Source organism: Callithrix jacchus, chromosome 13 (assembly GCF_049354715.1).
Source record: "Callithrix jacchus isolate 240 chromosome 13, calJac240_pri, whole genome shotgun sequence".
NCBI lineage: Eukaryota > Metazoa > Chordata > Mammalia > Primates > Cebidae > Callithrix > Callithrix jacchus.
In genome coordinates, this window is record NC_133514.1 from 38,419,554 (window position 1) to 38,440,912 (window position 21,359).

Sequence of the window (21,359 nt, forward strand, 5' to 3'; positions counted from 1 at the left end):
AAAAAACCACAGCACATGGGGGATTAGACCAGGATAATTTAACTCACTTAACTGCGAGAAAGCCTGGTTGGGGAGATTACAGCTGTTTACCGGGGAAGTAAGTATCTCTGAATTCTGACAAGGCCTCCAGGAAGGGAGGGCTGGTCTGGTAATTTTATTATCTTGCGGGACAAAAAGGAGAGGAGAAAAGGGAGAATAAAAGATGAGAGGTGATCATCTCTGAAGCTGGGATCACTCTTGTGTTGCAGCACATGCCAGAAATAAAAGATAACTGCTCTTGCAATCTTGCTGAGAGATGGCCCGCTCAAACAGGAGGGCGGCCTGCCTGCTGCTTCGCAGACATGAGAGTCAAGGGGTGGCCTAGAGGGGAACACAGAGAGATAAATGGTCCAGGCAAAGAAAAATAGTGGGGGCAGGGGGAGGTTCCAGGAGGAGAGATGGGCAACTCAGAAGGTCTGTCTTGTCTCCTCTCTTCCAGAATAGATAGATATCTTCTTAGGCTCCAATAATCTTAAATGCAGAGAAAATTCTCACTATCAAGTAAAGGGCTCTCAAGAGGGGGCAAGATGTCAGGTCGGAGGAAAGATCACCACATCACCCAGAAAGAGAGGTGGATGGAGAGAGGAATGTGTAGTTTAAAAAAGCACATTTTGGCCGGGCCCGAGGGCTCATGCCTGTAATCCCAGTATGTTGGGAGGCTGAGGTAGGCAGATCACCTGAAGTCAGGAGTTTGAGACCAGCGTGGCCAACGTGGCAAAATCCTTTCTCTACTAAAAGTACAGAAATTAGCGGGTCATGGTGGTGCATGCCTGTAACCTCAGCTACTTGGGAGGCTGACACAGGAGAATCTCTTGAACCCAGGAGGTGGAAGTTGCAATGAGCCAAGACCATGCCACTGCACTCCAGCCTGGGAGCCAGTGGGAGACTCCATCTCAAAAACAGAGAAAAGAAGAAAAGAAAAGGAAAAAGGAGAGGAAAAGAAGAGAAAGAAAAACGAGGGAGGTGGGGGGAGGAGGGAAGGAAGAAAGGAAGGAAGGAAGGAAGGGAAGGAAGGAGGGAGGGAGGGAAGGAAGGAGGGAGGGAGGAAGGGAGGACATTTATGATTTACTTTGGCAATAAGAAAATTACTTGCTTTTGGAACGTAAATTGCAGCAAGAAACACTCAACAGAATCTCCTTAGCTGATGGGACGTGATTTTTTTTAAAAACAAGAATGAGTAGAAAACACTGATTCTAGTCCATCTTCCCCATTTCACAGACCAGAAGACTGAAGCCCAGGGAAGACAAGTGACTTAGGCAAGACCACAGAACTGGCTCCCAGGCAAGTCAGGAAAAGAAACAAACTCACAGACACTTGTGCTGCCAAAGAGTTATTCTTGTCACCCCAAGTTTTGCCATCCCAGCATGCCAAAAAATTTTCCCCAAGAGCATGATTCCTGGACTCAGCCTGCAGTTTGGCCACCCGGATCCTGTCCTCAGCATGATCCAGGCCCAGGGCCCTTCTGGGGAGGTGTCATGATGTCACAGGGAAAAGCATAGGCTTCTGACGTCATGATATAATTCCTGGTTCCTCAGCTTACTAGCTGGATGACTTGAAAAACTGCTCGACCTCTCTCAGCCTCTATGTTCTCATCCGTAAAACGGAACCCACTTGACATAATGACCTTGCAGAACTGCCGTGAGGAACTAATGAAATTATGTAACTAACATGCTTGGTATTTAGAATGTGTTCCATTATTTTGGCCAGGCGTGGTGGCTCGTGCCTGTAACATCACTTTGGGAGGCTGAGGCGCGTGGATCACTTGAAGTCAGGAGTTTGAGACCAGTCTGGCCAACATGGTGAAACCCTGTCTCTACTAAAAATACGAAAATTAGCCAAGCATGGTGATGCACACTTGTAGTCCCAGCTATTCTGGATGCTGAGGCAGGAGAATCACTTGAACTCGGGAGGCAGAGACTACAGTTAGCCAAGGTTGTGCCACTGCACTCCAGCCTAGGTGACAGAGTGATACTGTATCTCAAAAGAAAAGAAAATGTTGCATGATTTTTCAGTTCTCCAGCATCATTTCATTACTTCAAATGATAAAACATCAAAGAGGCCTCCTGAGGTCACTGGATATTCAACTCATAGGTAAGAAAACTGAGGGCCAATGTGGGGAGTCCCAGCCCAACCCTGTGTCCCCAGAACAAGCTGCGTGGTGTGACAGTGACTTCGAAGGGCTGATGCCCAGCTCTGAACCTGCTTCTCTGTACCCTCCCCCACCAACCACACACTTCAAGTTTATAGGGAAATGCATAATCTGTGCCACTGCCTTTTAAAGATTGAATCTTGGTGGTGCTTTTATAGCCATTCTTACCGGAAACTGTCCTGGGGTCTTAGCAATCTTAGCGATTCTGTCCTGGTGTCCTAAGGGAAGGAGCTTGAGCAACTGAACAAGAACTGTAGGCCAAAGGTAAGAAACATTTCCTTTATGAGTCATGGGTGGAAAAGAATAGAAATCTAAATTAGTTTCCTATGGCTGCTATAACAAAATACCACAAATATAGTGGCTTAAAACCACAAGAATGTATTATACTTGTGGAGGTCACAAGTCTGAAATCATTCCTAAATTCAGGGCTAAAATCAGGGGGTGGGCAAGGCAGTGTTTCTTTCTGGGGGCTCAGGGAAAATATTTTCTTACCTTTTCTAACTTCTAGGGGCTGCCCACATTCCTTGGCTCATGGCCCCTTCCACCATCTTCAAAGCTCACAATGGCTGGTCAAGTCTTCCTCACATGACATCACCAGCTCTCCATCTGGAACCACAGTTGATAGCGGGACATTTTCCCAGTCAGTTTTTCTTAGAGGATTTTCTGTCTGAGCACCAAGTTATTCCACATGGACAATTTTCCCACTTGTTTTGGGGTCACTGGGCCATACTTCCTCTGTCACCTTCTGCTTCGCACAGAGCACCTGCAGTGACCTTATTCCTTGCATGGAAAGAGATGCTCTTTCCACTGAGGGGCTCCTCCTGCCGGCCTCTGCAGAGGGAATGCACTGTCCCTGAGGGTCAGTAAAAAGCTGTGTCTATTTCCCTCACTCTTAGAGGGTTAAAACCAAATGCTCTGACAACTACTGGACAGTCCAAAACTCTACCATGACTGGCCATGAGAACATAATGGGTGCATTTGCCCAGACGGTGCAAGCCCCTGGCTCAGAAACAAACCCAACAACAGAAAAATAAAGGGGAAATAAAAATGGGTGAGAATCAAGGAAAAAACAGGGCTGTGTGCATTGAGTGAAGTCCTTGCTCTTCTCCCAACTGGACAGAGAGTTGGGACAAGTCTCTTCTAGCATCTGTGAGCCTTTCCCTCATGTAGCCTAAAAAAGAATGCTAGGCCAGATTAATTCTAAGATTTCTGAAAATCCTCAAGGCAAACAGCTTTGGCTTTCACAGCCTGGAATGGTTTCAAAAGAGAATAACAAGAATGGTGGAAGGTTCAGAATGGTGGACTTGGAAAAACAATTGAGGACACTGGGAATGTTCATCCAGGAAAAGAGAGGACAGGAGCACTGTGATCTCAGCTCTCTGCAACCTCTGCCTCCCAGACTCAAGTGATCTTCCTGCCTCAACCTCCCAAGTAGCTGGGACCACAGGCACACACCACCACGCCTGGCTATTTTTGGTATTTTTAGTAGAGACAGGGTTTCACCATGTTGCCCAGGCTGGTCTCAAACTCCTGACTTGAGACAATCCACCTGCCTTGGCCTCCCAAAGGGCTGGGATTACAGGCATGAGCCACCATGCTCGGCCAACAATTACAAGTTTCACCAGCTCACTCAGCAAGGCAGCCTCTTTTCAAGTGTCTCCCAATATTTCTAGAGTGTCTAGGGGGTGTCTCATGTGTGCTCAACACACACAGCAGTTTTCTGGTCCCCACAGTTCTGTTCTCATTGGCCTGATCCAGGCCCCTACCAGGACACAGGACACCGCTACTTCTTGCTGGGTACTACTGTTCTTACCACCACAGAGATGCTCAAGGCTTCCTAAGGCCAGAGAACCACTGGCTCTGCAGTGCCGTGGAGGAGTAAGCCCGCTCCCCATTTTGCATTAGTTTCAAGACAAGTCCCAGAGCTCGTTCCCCCAGTGACTACTACATATTTGTATCAACCATTCTTTCCATTTTTATGCATAGATTTTGCTCTCCATTGATCTAACGAAGTCCAATAGTGAGACAGATTTGGCTGTGAGCAGTACAGCAGGCCACGCTCAGAACCTCTCCTTTCCTGCTGCAATTAAAGCTCCATGACCAGGTTAGGTGTTTATGCCCAGTTCCTTCTTCCTTCAAGATGAGCTCCTTCCCAGGAGGCTTCGTGGTCTCTGGTGCACATAGGCCTCTAACAGGCCCATGCGGCCATTCACCAGGCCTGCCCAGACCTGCCTCAGCCAGGTCTGGGCCCCAGCTGGTACTCCCTGCATATTTAGTGTGTCGCAGCCTGCCACGTTGGAGAGGCACTGTGCTTAAGCTGCCCAGCGAAAAGAAGACCAGTAAGTAGGAGCTACACGATGACAGAGATGTTTTCCTTATATGTTGAGCAAAATCTAATAGATCGTCTATTAGAGACTTCCCAGGTGGTTGTGAGTGGTCTATAATGTGACCCATTTAGACAGATGCCTGCTAATGCCCTAACAGGGATGACGTAGAGAAGATGCCCCGAGTGTCAGACATCTAGTCCTGGAAATCTGAACATCTATCATGTTTCACTGCTGAGATGCTTGTTGGGAAAGTACCTCCTCAATTGTCCTAGAAATAAGTCCCAGGCTTCATCACCAGTTTCATTGCCTATGAAGAATAACCACCCTGAATTCCTCTTCTAAATTTTGTACTCAAGGCTGAGGCCCTCCTGATTTGCAAATGGAAGAGTGTTGTAGAATAGCCAGGACCTTCTGCAACGTGCAAAGGTATTTCTACGTGATTGAAGCCAAAGAAGACCTACTGGCCATCATCATGCTTTTGGGAATCAAGTTATGCAGGAGAAAAGATGATTTGGAGAGTATAGTAGCTAGGCTGAAATACACTAGGGGCTGCATGAAGCAGAAATTTACTATTTTCAGCTTAGGGAAGTAAAAAATGCACAATAGGTTGGAGTCCAGACATTTAAGATTAAGCTATATCTCCTTGCATGCAAACTGTGGAATCCCAGGCAAGTCACATAAATCCTTCAAGACTTCATTTTCTCACTTGTAGAATGGGCCTAATAACATACACATTGCGAAGTTGTTGTGATGAGATAATTATGTGAGAATACATTGTGACCTGCAATTTGGTATTCCCTAAGCTGAGCTTTTCAAGTGTGTCTTACCCAGAGCTCCACATCTAGTGCTTGGCATGTCACCTGCTATATGCAAGGCCAGCATTCAGTAAATGGCCCTTGAATGAACTTGATATTCCTCCGGAAAACAGAAGGCAGTCAATAGTTAAAGGTCCTAAGGAAGCTAAATCTCTCTATAACTTAGGGAAGCTCTAGCTAACAGCCAGAGCTGTCCACCAGGCTGATTCAGAGGCAGAGAGCTCTGTTTCCTGAAGGTATTCCACCCCAGAGCCTTGACCAGCTGTCAGAGATGCTCTAGAATGTACTCTCCCTATAGGAAGATCCCCATAGGATGCAAGAAGCAGAGTAGCAAAGCCACATCAGGATGTAGCTACAGCACTGAAAATCTATCTTGTTCACCAGGCAGGAACCTGCCTCACACACTGGCATCTCAGCACATACAATGCAAGCTCAGATCTCACCACAGTCACAGAGTACCATATGCCAGGAGCGTTAGGATCACTCACAAATTATGGCAAATATGAAAGCTACTCACACCAAGGTCTGTTGAAAACCATGTTATTTGCCTAGACCTCCCAGTCCAATATGCTGCAATGTCATGACTCCTCACTTGTGCATTTGCAACAGGAAAGAATCAGCATCACTCATTCATTCCACAAGCATTGATTGAGTATCTAATCTATGGCAGTCAGTGCACTAGGGGTGGGGAAGTGAGGGCAGTGGCTGAGTTAGGGACCAGGGACGAAAGAAGAATAGGGTACAACCTTTCACAAAACAGATTTGCTCTGACTTAGGGACACACATATCTATCAGGGACAAAGACATTAGGTAGCAATTGGAAAAGGCTAGAAAATCCACAAACTTTTCATGAGCTCACTGAAGAGCTGAGGTTACAGAGGAACCAAATAAATTAAATTCCAAAGAATGACAAGCCCCTTCATCCAGGGAGAGGACATGCAAACTCTATAATTACAGGGTATAATTACAAACTATAATAAGTAACGTGAAGGAAAAATGAGAGGGTTATTCAGGGGACTATATGGAGGGCTAGTGTTAAGAAAAGGTTTCTCTGGGGAAGCGACATTTGACCTGAGAGCTGGAGGCTGAGTCCATTTTAGCCAACTAAAGACTTAGGTGAAGTCATTTGGAACAGCAGGAACAGCATTTGCAAAGGCCTGAGGCAGGAAGTGACTGAAGTTAGTGAAAGCGCTGAGAGAAGACGTGTGTGCTGGGAACTCTGAGCACATGAGGAACTTGTTAGATATCTTTTCTATCTTATCCTAAATATGGGAGATAACCAGCAAAGGATTTCCAGCAAAGAATGATGAGAACAGATTTGTGGCTTGAAAAGATCACCTAGAAAAAGAGAGTGGAAAGAATGCAAGAGTGGAAGCATTTTAAAAACGATCATGGTCTCAGAAATCAGAATTCACTTGGGGTCACCATCAGAATATTTGGAGCTGGTAAAATTGAGTGTTTATACTACATTCTTGAAATTTCAGTAATAAAATGGATCCCAAAGTTGCAACAAAAAAACAAAATCATGATTGGCTGGGCACAGTGGCTCACATCTGAAATCCCAGCACCTGGGGAGGCTGAGGCAGGCGGATCACCCAAGGTCAGGAGTTTGAGACCAGCCTGGCCAACATGGTGAAACCTTGTCTCTACTAAAAATACAAAGAGTAGCCAGGTATGATGCCTGGTGCTTGTAATCCCAGCTACTCCGGAGGGTGAGGCAGGAGAACTGCTTGAGCCCAGGAGGCAGAGACTGCAGCGAGCCGAGATTGCACCACTGCACTCCAGCCTGAGCGACAGAGTGAGACCCTGTCTCAAAAAATAAACAAACCAAAAATAATAATAATAATAACAATCCTGGTTATCTGGAGGGCAGGATGGTGACTTAACGAAAGTAGGGTGGCAGCAGAGAGACACTAACAAATACCGATTTCATTTGAGCTACCACTTACAGGAAAAGGTAAAAAAGCCAGAGGAAAAAATAATTCTGCGTGCTCAGGGAAAATGATGAGAATAAATTTCAAGCAATCCTAAAGTCTTACAGAGTCTGAAGACATATAATTAAAGCAAAGGGATAGATCTTAAGCACAGAACGTTTGCATAGCCTCAGGCTACTACTTAAAAAAGAAAGAATAGAAGGAAATATATCAATATGTTAAAAGCAGTTATCTTGGATTAAGGGAGATTTTTATTTCTATATTTGCACGTTGCTGTTTTCCAAGTTTTCTACAATCATTTGTGTGTTTCTTATGTAATTAAGAAAAAGTAACCATATTACTAATTTAAAAAATAATAATGTCATCTTTTCACTTTCTGGCCATGTCTACAGGAAAGACTTTCACTTCCTTCTCGTGGGAAAGAGGACGGGGGACATTCGGAAACAGTGATGGCCAATTCTCAATCTCAGCACTCTCTGATCCTCAGGACAAAAACATATCCCTGTCATTTCTTTCTTCAATTTCCCTGATACAGTTCCTTTCTGTAGCTGACCTGCCTAATGCTGCCTCCGAGCCCCGCCCTCTCACAGAAGTGGGTCCACCTCCAGTCTCTGAAAACGGCTCCCTCTTAAACCCCAAGAACTCGCCCATGGCTCTTGAGTGACAGCCGATTAGATCAGAGATGCATATCTGACTCATGTTGAGACAACTGGATTTTCTCTTAGGAATTTGGGGTGGAGGCAATGAGACAAAAGTGGAGAATGATGAGCAGAGTTAAATATGAATGGGATGGCGCAGCATTGGGACACAGGTGATGTGCAGCCAGCCAAAGCCACGAAGAAGCAAAAACTAAGAATCTCCCTGAGGAATGCCCAGGGAAGACAACAGAACAGAAACCCAGCGACAGTAAGAGGCCCCACAGCTCCGGAAAAAGCAGAGAAAGCAGCTCTGGTGCAGGCTGCCCACTCCCATTCCCCAGATGGTCCCTGTTTCCTTAGATGTCTATGAAATGGACTGTTAGGTCCTTTCAATAAATCTTGTTTACTTGAATTTCAGGAGTTTCTCTTCCTGACAACCAAAGAGTTTTGACTGGGAAATTTCCCTTCTATTCAACTAACAGCCCCACTTCTCATTATCTACAAGTAGATTATCCAACCTCCTGATTCTCAAGGCCCCACCCATGCCTAGAGAAGCCCACAAACTAGAAAATTCCCCTTCCATGGTGCTCCCTCTATCCAAAGTCCCCAATCCCAAATCCAGCCAGGTCAAGCCATGCTCCAACTCCAAGATGGGTACAGCATCTCTGTACTGTCTACCTACAAGCCAAGTAAAGCCAGATCGGGCAGTAGCCCCTACTTCAAAGCCCATCCTGCGTCTCCACCAAGAAGCATGCAGCGGCCTGTGACCTCATGCACTCTGCAAAGGCAGAGGCCTGCCCGTTGGGGAGAAGTCCCTGCAGGAGAGCCAAGGTCCTTGCAGCCACTGCTTCAATCCAGAAGAGCAAGGGAGTTTGACAGCTCCAAGGTAAAGCCTCTTTTTATTAAGACAACACAGCAAACTTCTTTTAACCACAGCTGACATCACTCTAATAAATCACCATCATGTCTTGTGGGATAGAAAAAGCCAAAACACTGTCACATTTGATTTTCCTGGCTACTCGTGTCTTGAGAACAAACCATGTGTTTTTAATCAACAACACTTTGTTTTGCATTTCTCAGACCCCAATACTCTTTAAATAGTTGCTTTTACCAGAGGGCTATTTTAAACCCAGGGCCAGCTTCTTTGCAGAGGACATTAAGAAACAGAACACCATGTTACCGCCTCCCTAGGCTCAACCCAGGCACTTTCTCTCCTGTGATTATTATGTATTATGAGGTCGTATCTGTCTGTTTCAGAGGGGGCTTTCCTCTTCCCTCTTTGGGAATTTAATTAGCTGTCTTCCCAGAAAGTTGGAGTTTTTTGGTTTCTCTAACAGGCAACCCGACTGGGTTATGGGAAAACAGCAAATTCCCAGCCAAAGGAAACAGAGAGAGTCACATCTGGGACTAGGATTCCTAAGGAGGGAAAGAGGCGGTGGCAGAAGAGGGGGACTGTCGGAAGAAAAGGAGCAATAAAACAAGATTTCCGGAATGGCACATGTCGACTTCTGCATTCAAACAGGTCCCGGACTTGTTGGAGGTGGGTGTGCTCGAGCATGCTGATGGAAGCCTGCATAGTACTCTCCTCTGATTTTCTGGGAATGGGCAGCATCTAAAGGCAAGAATAGGCTGTGTGCAGGAAGCCTGCAGGAAATGGGGCTCCTTGCCTGACCACCCGATATACCAGAACCTCAACAGTGATGGGCAGCTGGGTTCATCTCGCCCAGATATGTGTCTCTGACAATGCCTGACTTTACAAAGACAGTAAAAAGGGACTGAGAGAGCCGGGCTCGGTGGCTCACACGTGTAATCTCAGCCCTTTGGGAGGCTGAGGTGGATGGATCACCTGTCAGGAATTTGAGAACAGCCTGGCCAACATGGAGAAACCCCATCTCTACTAAAAACACATAACTTAGCTGGTCATGGTAGTACACGCCTGTAATCTCAGCTACTCGGGATGTTGAGGCAGGAGAATCACTTGAACCTGGGAGGCAGAGGTTGCAGTGAGCCAAGATCGTGCCACTACACTCCAGCCTGGGTAACAGAGTGATATTCTGTCTGAAAAAAAAGAAAAGAAAAAGGACTGAGCTCGATGATCCCAATCTAGAGAAAAACTATACTGTTTGCTGAACAGTTAACTTAAGCTCAGTTGCGCGGTCCAACCAAAGAGACAGCCGTGGCCACCACATGGTTCTCATGTCAACTACCAGCCCTCAACTCTACAACAAAATTCTTTTCCTTGAGCAAAATCCTCCAACGTGGATCAGATCAGGGCTTTCTTCTTCCTTGGTGGTCCTAATTGTTCATCCTCTGCTGATCATATTGTGTCACATGCTGCATGTCAAACGGGTTGGCCCCTAGCTGGTATAACCAGCCACACTGCTTGTCAGATTCATTCTTTCCAGAGACTAGCTGCAGAAGACCCTCAGGTGCTCAAAGTTCATTTTGTAATGAGGAGTCTTCATCAGCTATATACTCTGGTTATTCCTTTCTCTATCATGCCATTAATTCATGAGATGTGCTGTAAGCATGCTGTTACTCCCTGGAAAACCCACTCTGCCAGTGTCTTCTGCAAAAGTACCTGCTCCCAAGCATTTTCTGCGCTGAGAGGGGGCCAGTAATTTATACACATCCCTGTCACGGCTCTAGGGAGAATCTTCCAGGCTGAGTGCTGTCTGGAAGGTGGTCTCCCATTGCCCAGAAACCCTTTGTTCCATGGTCAGTTGTCTCCCTCTAGCAATTACATCCTCCGTTCCGTGTGCCTGTATTACCCGTCACTTTGCAGCCTCACGGGTTTTGCTGTGTTACCCTAGTCATATGTGGGGGTTTCCTTCAGCAGTCCCTAACCTGGGCTTAGGGACTACTTTTCCAGTTGAGTATTATGAGTAGGTATTTAAACTCATGGCGTGGGTCCTCAATGTTCCATGGCAAATGTTTTCATTCGTTTGATTATCTTCAAGAATGAACTAGAAAGCTTGAAAAGATAGAAATATTGGAAAACATCTTCTGGTTGTTATTTATATGGGTATTCCAGACTGGATTCAGAAGATGTGTGTGCATGTGCGTGTGTGAGCATGTACGTGTGTGTGTGTGTGTGTGTGTGTGTGTGTGTGTGTGTAGAGGATTGTAGCTTCCAGGACTGGTACCTGGCAGGAATATTCTTAAAGAAGCCTCAGTAGTTGCCACTCAAGTTTCTTCATGTATTCATCTCCACCTGCTTTCCAGGGTCTCCCATTCGTGGTCTTGGCCAGACACCCTGAGGTATAAGGACCGGGGAGGATAGAGACTTGCTTCTCAAAGGGTGGTCCACGACCACGGCATCAGAATGTTTGGTGGGGATGCAGAGGTCTCGCTGCGCCACACCTGCTGACTCATAATCTACCTTTTTTTTTTTTTTTTTTTTGAGACAGGGTTTCACTCCCTTCACCCAGGCTGGAGTGCAGCGGCACACTCTCAGCTCACTACAATCTCCACCTCCTGGGCTCAAGTGATCCTCCTGCCTCAGTCTCCTGAGTAACTAAGACTATAGTTGCATGCCACCATGTTCAGCTATTTTTTTTTTTAAACAGTCTAGTTGCTGTTGGCCCAGGCTGGAGTACCGTGGTGCAATCTCGGCTCTCTGCAACCTCTGCCTCCCAGCTTCCAGCAATTCTTTTGCCTCGGCCTCCTGAGTAGCTGAGATTTCAGGAACCTGCCATCATGCCTAGCTAATTTTTGTATTTTTAGTAGATACAGGGTTTCACCATGTTGGCCAGGCTAGTCTCAAACTCCTGACCTCAAGTGATCCACCTGCCTTGGCCTCCCAAAGGGCTGGGATTACAGGCATGAGCCACCACACCTGGCCTGAATCTACCTTTTAATAAGATCCCCAGCTGATATGTATGAACATTACCTTTGAGGCACTCTGGTATTTCTTAACCTTGGCTACATGTTAGAATCACCTGAGAACTTGGACAACACTATTGATGTTAAGGTTTAACTTCAGATCAGAACACCCAGAATCTCTAGAGGTGAGGCCTGAAACTTGGAATTTTACCTAGTAATTTCAGTGTACAGTCAACACTACTGATCTTAGAAAAATAATTACTTCTTGGTCATCTACTATGTGCCAGACACTGATTAGGAGTTTTACAGAGGCCCGTAATGGTAAGCACTGTTTCCTCCATGTCAGGGATGGCATGTCCCATGCCCCACAGGCCCCATGCCAGAGCAGGCATTTAACCCAGAGCCCAAGCTCCAGGCACCACCCATTCGGCTGTCAACCATAGCAATATCCTCATATCTGAGGACTTACTGACAAGCAGAGAAGCTCCAGGGAACCCAGGTTGAAGGAATGCAATGTTCCCTTATGAAAAAGCAAAACAGGCTGAAACAGCAAAACTCACAAAAACAGCACAAATTTGTGAGTTGCTGCCACTTGCTCAGCTGAGGACCCACCCTCCCTGGAAAGGCCAGGTGCACCACCAGCCCACAGGCCAAGTGACACGCCACTGGACAGAGTGTCCAGCACCCCTGCACTCTCCCATCCAGAAAAGCCAGGCCAGCCAGGTGAAGGACTACATCCGGGTTTAATGGAACATTGATGAACAAGACGTACTTATTAGTAAACAATAATTACAGGAGAGCAGGTGCCCCAAGGGGAGCAGGTAACACAGGGGCCCCTTTTCCTAATGCCCTCCGTGCGCCAACCCTGTCTGAAATTAAAACATCCCTGCTGTCAACATGAGCGTTTAAAGAGACCTGGATTTCTGTAATAGAAGCAGTAATTCTAATGCCTGCTATTAATTGAAGGCTTCACCATATACAGGGTGCTTTCACAGAGACTGATGCATTTAATCCTCAGAACAAGCCTGCCAGGCAAGGATTTTTCCTTTTCTCATTTTCTAGACGAGGAAACTGAGGAAGCGGCAGGCCCAAGGTCACGACGCTGGTCCCTGAGTCATGGAGCCGAAATTTGAACTCAGGCCTTCAGAAGCAAGGCTGGTGCCCTCTGCACTGCCCCACTGCTGCCCCCTAAACCATGCTAATAGCATTCGGTCAAAACCCCAATCCCCCCCAGAAAATGTGCCCTGCACTTTGGAATTCTCTTTGCTGCTAGTCATCGGAGCCTCCATCCCTCCCAGCCCACATCCTGTGTTCTCGCTTAACTCTTGGGAGACATTCTTATTGTTCCCAGTGCTTCCCTTTTCGGAGTCTGAAGGCAGCTATGAGCAACAGTTTGGCAGCCCAGAAGGAGACCAAGGCAGGCAAAATCTGAAAAGTTTACATATAAGCATACACTCACAGAGACAGACAGACAGACAGACAGACACACACACACACACACACACACACACTGCATTTCAATAGCAGCACATGTTCAGGGTAATGTTTTAAGTCACCCTCAAAATCTAGGTGGAAGTCACAAACGAAAGAGATCATGAACACTTCAAATATGGCTACAGAGTTATAAGCGTCATCACCAACTCGGGGAAGATTAAGGAATCTGGGAACAAATTAGCCTGTTGTAGACAGTGACTTAAGGAGAAGTCTCAGGGAGGAGTCAGAGAAGCCAACAACTTTAAATCCTATAAAGTTTTTTAATCAAGTTACGCTATTATTTGAAATTGGCAGAACACCAATGGATTTAGTCCAAAGACATAATTTATGATTTTTTTTTTTTTTTGGTTTTCTTTTTTAAGGGCATTAGGGTTTTAGTTCCTTTTTTTCTTCTTCTTGAGGCATTTTTTTTTTTTTGGCAATATGTCGCTTTCTTTTCTCAGATCTGTTTTCATCCAACATGTATAAAATGAAGCCAGTTCGAGGGAGCCCTACCTTCCCCTTCTCCACATACCCCTACAAGAGCTCACTCTTCTGACTGGGCGTTGTGGCTCATGCCTATAATTCCAGAACTTTGCGAGCTTTGGGAGGCTGAGGTGGGAGGATCGCTTGAGCCCAGGAGTTCAAGACCAGCCTGGACAACATGGCAGAACCCCATCTATCCAAAACATAAAATAATTATCCAGGAGTGGTGGCACGTGCTGATAGTCACAGCTACTCAGGAGGCTGAAGTGGGAAGATGGCTAGAGCCCGGGAGTTTGAGGCTGCAGTGAGCTATGATTGTACCACTGCACTCCAGCCTGGGCAACAGAGGGAAACCCAGTCTCAAAGAAAAGAAGGGAAAGGAAAGGGAGGAGAGGGGAGGGGAGGGGAGGGAAGAGGAGGGGAAGGGGGGAGGAAGGAGGAAGGAAGGAATGAGGAAGGACGGGAGGGAACAAGGGAGGAAGGGAGGGAGAGAAGGAGCTCTCTCCTTGATTAAACTAGCCAGCTCTGTAGCCATAAGCAACATAGCATAATTTTGTGCAAATGGCTTTCTACTCCCACTGGTTCTCCCTAACCCTTCAGTTATTCTCTTGCAGAGAAAGAGAGCAGAGTGAATGCCAAATCACCCTAAAACTTTCCTCCCCATGTGGCCCCCCTCTATTCCAAGTTCCCCCAAAAGCCTTCCTCTCAGGAGTTTTGTCCTGAGGAGCCTCTCAGCTCCAGGAGGCTGTGGGCCCCTCCTGGCCTGTCCCTACACCCCAAGGCCTCTCCGAAGGCAGCTCTCCCTGCCCTCCCTCGCTTCCTTCCCAGGGAGCCCCCATGAGGCTTCGGTGCCCTGGGAGTGCACACATACATGCAACTCTCCTCCCACAGGCCCTGAGAAACCCTGCAGATCAAAGAGCCCAGCAGCGGAGCCAGGTGTCCGTCCTCCTCCACAGGCCACGATTAATCAGACCGCCTGACTCACAAGGAGATCAAACCCGGCACCCCGCCAGCTGTTGGTGAACACTGGCCTTCAAGTTGCCCTCATTAAATTTCCTTTCCCTCTTGCTCTCCCTGCTGACTCCTGTCCTGTGACCATCTTGCTCTTGGATCTTCCTCTCGGTGCTCTTCTCTCCCCCCATCCCCGCCGTGGGCCTTGCAATTTCTGTTTTCCCCCATTTCCTTTCTTTGCCCTGTCTTTTTCTTGTTCTACTCACACCCTCTCCCCCACCTACCAGGTCTCTCTCTTCTTCCATTCATTTAAAACTCCAAAGCCCCCAGACCCCATGCCTGGAGAGTCCTTCCTGGACATCCTATTTGGCCTATAAAAGTTCCAACAAGGAAGCAGCCTGGGCCATCGGTGCCAGGCTGCAGGGGTGCCCAGCCACCAGGGTATTGAGGAGGGAACATCAGGCCAAGGAGGACTCCACCAATGCTGAGCTGAATTCTCACCTGACCCTCTTTGCAGCACGTCAGGCCTCCACAGCAGCACCTCCCACCACACACACACACACACACACACACACACACACACACACACACATCCCACTTTCAGACTGCTATTCACTTCTTGTTTTCAAAAGACGTCTAAGCCCTCTCTGAGGGAGCTTCTTAGTGCAGCCTCTGATTGCTGGGTCAGCTATCCAGTTCTCACCCCACCCGTCCAGTTTGCAAACCTCACCAGAAGAACCAGTTTCACCTAGAACAAGAAACGCAGTCACCTAGAAGCTGGAAAAACGAGCAAAGATCCTTTCTATTCCTCCCATCAATGCCCAGAAAGAGGAAGGGTGGGAGCCTTGGATTCTGGCTTTGACTCTGCTGATGTGTTGCGAATATTTACTCCAGTTGTCTAAGGATTATTTTTATACACTTTTTCTTGCAACAAACACTGGCAAAAAAATTGTTTTTTAAATAAAAAAGCAAATATAGGCTGTACAGGCTGCGGGGGACTGTCCTCTCTTTCTCAGCCTCACTATATATACATCTATGGATTTTTTAACTTGTTTTTCATTTCAGCGGTTCTTAAAGCACACAGGCGTGAGAAAACACAGATGGGTTGGAGCCGACTACGTCGTAACTGTGCACAGAAGACATCACACCATGTTCAAGATTTTCAGACGTCTTGGAAGACCTCGGGATGCAGAGAGGTTTTTTGGTTTCGGTTTGGGGTGCTTTTTTCTCCCCTTTCCTCCTTACATCGTTGGAATTCACTGCTTGTTTCCTTTCCGTTCTATTTCTATATCCTGGCAGCACCTGCTGCTGATGGGAACGCAGGATCCCTTGGCCTCGGTGACGGGGTCACTGGGGCTGCCCCAGGCTTGACCCCACCTCTACCTGTGTCTGTTTCCCCAGCTGCAGGGAGGCGAGCCGGGCAGGAGGAGAAGCCATCCATCAACCTGCAGCAGCCCAGGCCCAAGTGAGGGCGGGAAGGGTCAGGGCTGGTGAGCACTTGAACAGGTTGGAGAGGAGGAGGAGGTTACAGATTGTTGAGATAACAGCGCTGGCCTTGATGGATGGTGCAGGAGGAACGAGACGCCTGTCCTCCCAGCCTCCTCTGGCACCAGGACAGAGCCCACACTCTGAGTCTCTGCTGACTTCTTCCCGCCCCCCACCCACACCCCAACACACACCCGCCCCCTCCTCCCCAGCTTGCTTTTTCTTGCCGGCTCACAGCCCATCCGTCAAGCCCTGCCCTGAAGCTGACCTTTTGCAGAGAGCAGCCAGCCTAAGAGAACCACCTCTTGCTGAAAACTCTCAGCAAGGGGTTTTATGAACATAGGCAGGCCGGACATGGGCACCACAGCCACTCCCCTGCCCCTCTGCCTGCCTCCTCACCCGGGAGTGCTGTCAGCCCTGAGCAAGAAGAAAAAGGCAAGGGTGTGTCTGGATTTCTTCAGCAATGCTCCTATTTCTCTCTCCAGGCCCCAGACACACTTCTGGCCCAGGTAGGCCTTACCAGATCCAAAAGTTTCCTGGGAGCTGTGGGTGCTTGTCTCACTCTGAAACTCACCCGTCTATACAGCCTTACCTTGGCCTCTGCATCCTCTGCCCTCTTAAAAGCAGTGCTGGGAACTTCAGGAAAGGCACTGTGGCCTCCTCTGGAGAAAAGCTCAAGTTGAAAAGGTGCAGAGAAGGCTCACTGGCAGCATGTGCTGAGACGGGGAGAAGTGCTCTGAGCTTGGGCAGTGGGTAGACACAAGGCTGGGCAGTTTCTGGCCGGCTGGGGAATCTGTTCCTCTCGCTGGGGCTCCAGTTTTGGAGACCACACAGGTTGCCAGTCACGCCACTGCAACAGCACAATAGACCAGAGAGTGGGGACATGTTGGGGCAAACAGTGATGGAAGATGTTTAGTAGCATTACGATTAGGCCTCAAGTTAATGAATCACAACTGCAAGAAATCATGATAATCCAGCAGGCATTAGTGACAGATTAGCTTCAAAGCTGCCATAAAAGTGCCATAATGCTTACCTAACGGCATGATTAATTCTCCCAGTACATAATGGCTTTATGGGGGAACCCGGCACCAACAGAGGCTTGATGGAAAGCCATGCCGAGATCCTGCAGAGCCAGGGGCGTTCCCACCCTGCCCGGCCCATTTGGCTTCCGCTCCGCCTGCCCAGAGTCGACTTCAGCCACTGCTTTGCAGTAGACAAAGCAGAGGCTCGGACTCAGCCCAGAGCCATCTCCCCAGGAGCCCCTACAGTCTCTCCAATGCTATGCCCCTCACCAAGTGACAGTTAACCTAAGAGGACACCCCGGTCCCCAAGATGGGCCCCTCCTGTGACTAGCACTGGGGCCTGGAGAGCCCCACCCCAAGTTCCCTGATCAAAGGACCCTGGGAACTCGCCATGACTCTACCCCTCACTAGCTGCGTGACCTGGCAAGTCACTTGACCTCTCTGGGCTCAGGCAGCCAGGCTCAGAGCTTCCACGCTTCACCACCAGACCACCTCCCTGTCACAATGCCTACTTATTAGTCACTAACTTTTGTTCCAAGCATGATCCAAATCCCCTTAGATATTATTTCATCTACTGCCCATAACAATCCCATGATACAGTTAACCCTGTTATCCTCACTTTACAGATAGGGAAACCGAGGCTTGGCAAGTGAGATAGCTATCCCACAGTCCAACTAGGGATGGATATGGAACCAGGCAGTATTCCCTAGTTCCTTGCTTCTCTATCAACCCTCTTCAGCCCTAATACCACCAGTTTAACCTCAAGGGAGAAGCAGCTGCTTGTGAAACACCGAACATCATCTTTTATGAAAAAGGATTGGCACTACTCAATTCCCTGCCCCTTCCCCTTGGCAGCGGAGAACCCATGAGCTGGGAGGCAGGAGATACGGATTCTCCTGCTCCTGTTGATCATGACCCTGTGGTTCCCATAGTGTTACCTGGGCACTTAACCATTCCAGGTTTCTGTTTCAGCTTCTCTCATAGAGAAGGGGAATAATGATAAGAATAATAATACTGCGCCTGCCTGGCAACAGGAAGCGGAGCCTCTGGGCCCCTGGAGGCTCAGATCTACCAGTGCCCAACTCTCACCAGAGCCAGGGCCACTTTGCTGAATTGTCCCCAGACTCTACTTCAGAGGTGCCACTGTGATCCTCCCATCATGCCATAAATATGGAGGCAATTAGCACGGAGCCCAGGTCCAAAGGGAATTCTCAGAGCCCTGTTCATCTTCATAATGTTGAAGAAAACCCTCCAGGAGGCCCACATCACTGCTGCAGCAGCAGGCTGGCTGCTTCAGGTCTGACTACCCAGGACTCCGTGAGACTTATGCAGCTCCCCTCCCATGGCCCTCCCCTCGCCCACAACGCTTAGCACCCACCAGGCTGCCACCAAGAAGCCTGCAAAAAAGGACACTCGGTCCTCTCCAACCCAAGCATCAACAGGCTCCACATTTTGCCAAGCTCTATATTCCTTTTATTTATTGTATTTTATTCTCCTTTATCGTATTGTATTTAGAGATAGGGTCTGTCTGTCACCCAGGCTGGAGTGCCATGGCACGATCATAGCTTACTGCAGCCTCCAACTCCTGGGCTCAAGCAATCCCCCTGCTTCAGCCTCCCAAGTAGCTGGAAGTGCAAGCACATGCCACCATGCCCCCTAGTTTCTTTCATTTTTTATAGAGCTGGGGTCTTGCTATGTTGTCCAGGCTGGTCTCAAAATCCTGGCCTCAACTGATCCTCCTGCCTGAGGCTCCCAAAGCTCTGGATTACAGGTATGAGCCATCACACCTCGCCTCATGTTCCTTGTAAATTCCAGAATCAAAGGGCAAAGCATCACTCAGTCAGCAAGTACTTACTTCCACAGGGCACCATAAGGAAGACCAAGAAGATCCACGTTATCCCTTTGCAGCCCTGGGTCCCAAAGTGGACATCTGCTAGCACTGCTGATGGCAGTCGCATTGCTGGTTCTGGGTGGGTTTTCTAAAGGCGACTATCTTTGTGATGGCCCAAAGACCCATTCACTTGTTTGAGCTGACTGCCTGATATGTGTAGGCTGACCCTGTCACCTTGGTTACAAAGCCATAAAATCCAGGGTTGAAAGAGACCTCAAAGAGGTTTTTCCTGCCCCCTCCCAAAATCTAACCCCATCCGCTATGAACTCCTCTTGAGTCAAATATATAGTTCTTATTTCAACATGCTGTGCCCAGTGAAAGCTCAATAAATATTTATTGATGGTGGTACCCATGATGAATTAACAGCCAAAGCTATAAAATTAAAGTTTCACACAAGGAGAAACCCCAGTGAGAAAGAAACTGCTACGTAAAGTTTACAATTTTTCAAAATGACAAGTGTTCACACACACACAGACAGTGTAGCAGACAGAAGACGACCATTCTCTACCTCATCTATTCAAGGAATCGGGAAACAAGGAAGTCCTTCTCATAGACTATCCTGCCTCAGTAGAGGTATGCTCGGTTTCTCAGAGGCCAATCAGCCCAGCCTGTCCGGATGTGCTTGGCCCTGGACACAGCGTTCACATTGCCTCCTTGCTGGAACCAAGAGCAAATGCAACAACACAAAAACAAAATAGCACTGCTGAAGGCTTTATCCAGCGTCCCAGATGGACTAATGTCGATGCAAGAATATACCCAATTCTGAGGATGCTAACACTTCAAGAAGGACAGACAGCTTAAAGATAATATATACATAGAAAGAAAGGCTAGGATGTGTAGCCATAAAGAAGACAAGAACTTTGAGACCTATTGAGCAGAGACCAGTCATCGCTAATCAGACCTTGCAGCCCTTCCACTACCCCAGTGTATTTATAGGCATGAACATGCCGATTGCAGGTCTAAGAGCCTCCATCGTTCTTTTCTAGAACCAACTGACAGAGCTAGCTTCTTTCTTTCTTCCCTCCTTTCTTTCTTTTGAGGCAATGTCTCACTCTGGCTGGAGTGTAGTGGCATAATCTCAGCTGACTATAACCTCTACCTACTGGGTTCAAACGATTCTCCTGCCTCAGCCTCCTGAGTAGCTGGGACTACAGGCACCTGCCACCACACCCACTTAATTTTTGTATTTTTTTAGTACAAAAATAGACAGGGTTTTACCAGGTTGGCCAGGCTGGTCTCAAACTCCTGAACTTGTGATCCACCTGCCTCAGCCTCCCAAAGTGCTGGGATTACAGGGGTAAGCCACCACACCCAGCTGAGAGCTAGCTTTTTTCTTTCCCTAGACTCCCTGGATTTCCTTGAACTGCAGCACAGAAGCACCAAAGCTCACTTAACCACCTTTCATTTTCCATCGCATGTGACTTGGCGGAAGCTCACGGGGACTGCTCAATCAGGATCTTCTCATACCAAGCCACAGAGCTGTCCAGCTGTCAGGCAGAAGAGGGCCCTGCAACTCCTGATACCAAACCAGAAAGGACTGTTTACAAGCTGATCAGCTTCATGGGCTAAAGAAAAACCTCAGGCAACTTGGGAGGGGGGAAACAGAGAAAGCTTTGAAGAAATGGATTAGGCCAGCCTGGACAACATAGCAAGACTCTATCTCTACTAAAAAATCTGAAAAAATTAGCCAGGCATGGTGACGAGTAGGTGCCTGCAGTCCCAGCTACTCAGGAAGTCGAGGCAGGAGGATCACTTGAGCCCAGGAGTTTGAGGCTGCAGTGAGCTGTGAGCTGTGCACTTTAGCCTGGGTGACAAAGCAAGATACTGTCTAAAAAAAAAAAAAAAGAAAGAAAAGAAAAGAAATGGATTCGAGTTTGTGCTAATCTTATAAAGTTAAGTGAGATCATGCCCCCAGATTCTCTCCCACCAGAGGGAGCTGGTTGGAGCCTAGTTTTGCATTAGCCTAAAGTGTCTGATGCAGCATCCAGCGGGGCTGGTGAGGGTTGGGTGGAGATGGAGCAGACACAGAAAGGAAAAGCTCTTGAAAACCAAAGACAGAGTCTCAGGAGGACACTTCCACCCTGCCCTTTCCCAGCTCTGGCCTTTGGGCAATGTCCAAAAGATCCCCCAAGGGAGCCTCTGCCTGGAGCAGGTCAGGAGCTCCAGTGTGGGTGCCCTGGGGCTGTGCTGCCTCTTCCAGGCTTCTCCTGGATGACTAGGCTATTCTCCCTTTTCCAGCTCTTGTTCCTTGTCCAATCCTCACGAACCTCCTACTTGAAAACTATGCTGGTTGTTGACCAGGTAACCAGGAATTTAGAAGGCAG

The 21,359-nt window shown here is 47.9% G+C and overlaps 1 long non-coding RNA gene across 1 annotated transcript in view; it reads right to left on the reverse strand.

The window, feature by feature from the left end:
- Positions 1–1,250: 1,250 nt before the first annotated feature.
- LOC118146788 (uncharacterized) overlaps positions 1,251–21,359 on the reverse strand; it is a 63,213-nt gene continuing 43,104 nt past the window's right edge. Inside the window, exons 3-5 of the long non-coding RNA XR_008475939.2 lie at positions 16,715–16,972; positions 2,681–2,794; positions 1,251–2,439 (exon numbers count right to left, since the gene is read on the reverse strand). This is a non-coding gene — a long non-coding RNA (uncharacterized LOC118146788). The remainder of the gene's footprint in view (positions 2,440–2,680; positions 2,795–16,714; positions 16,973–21,359) is intronic.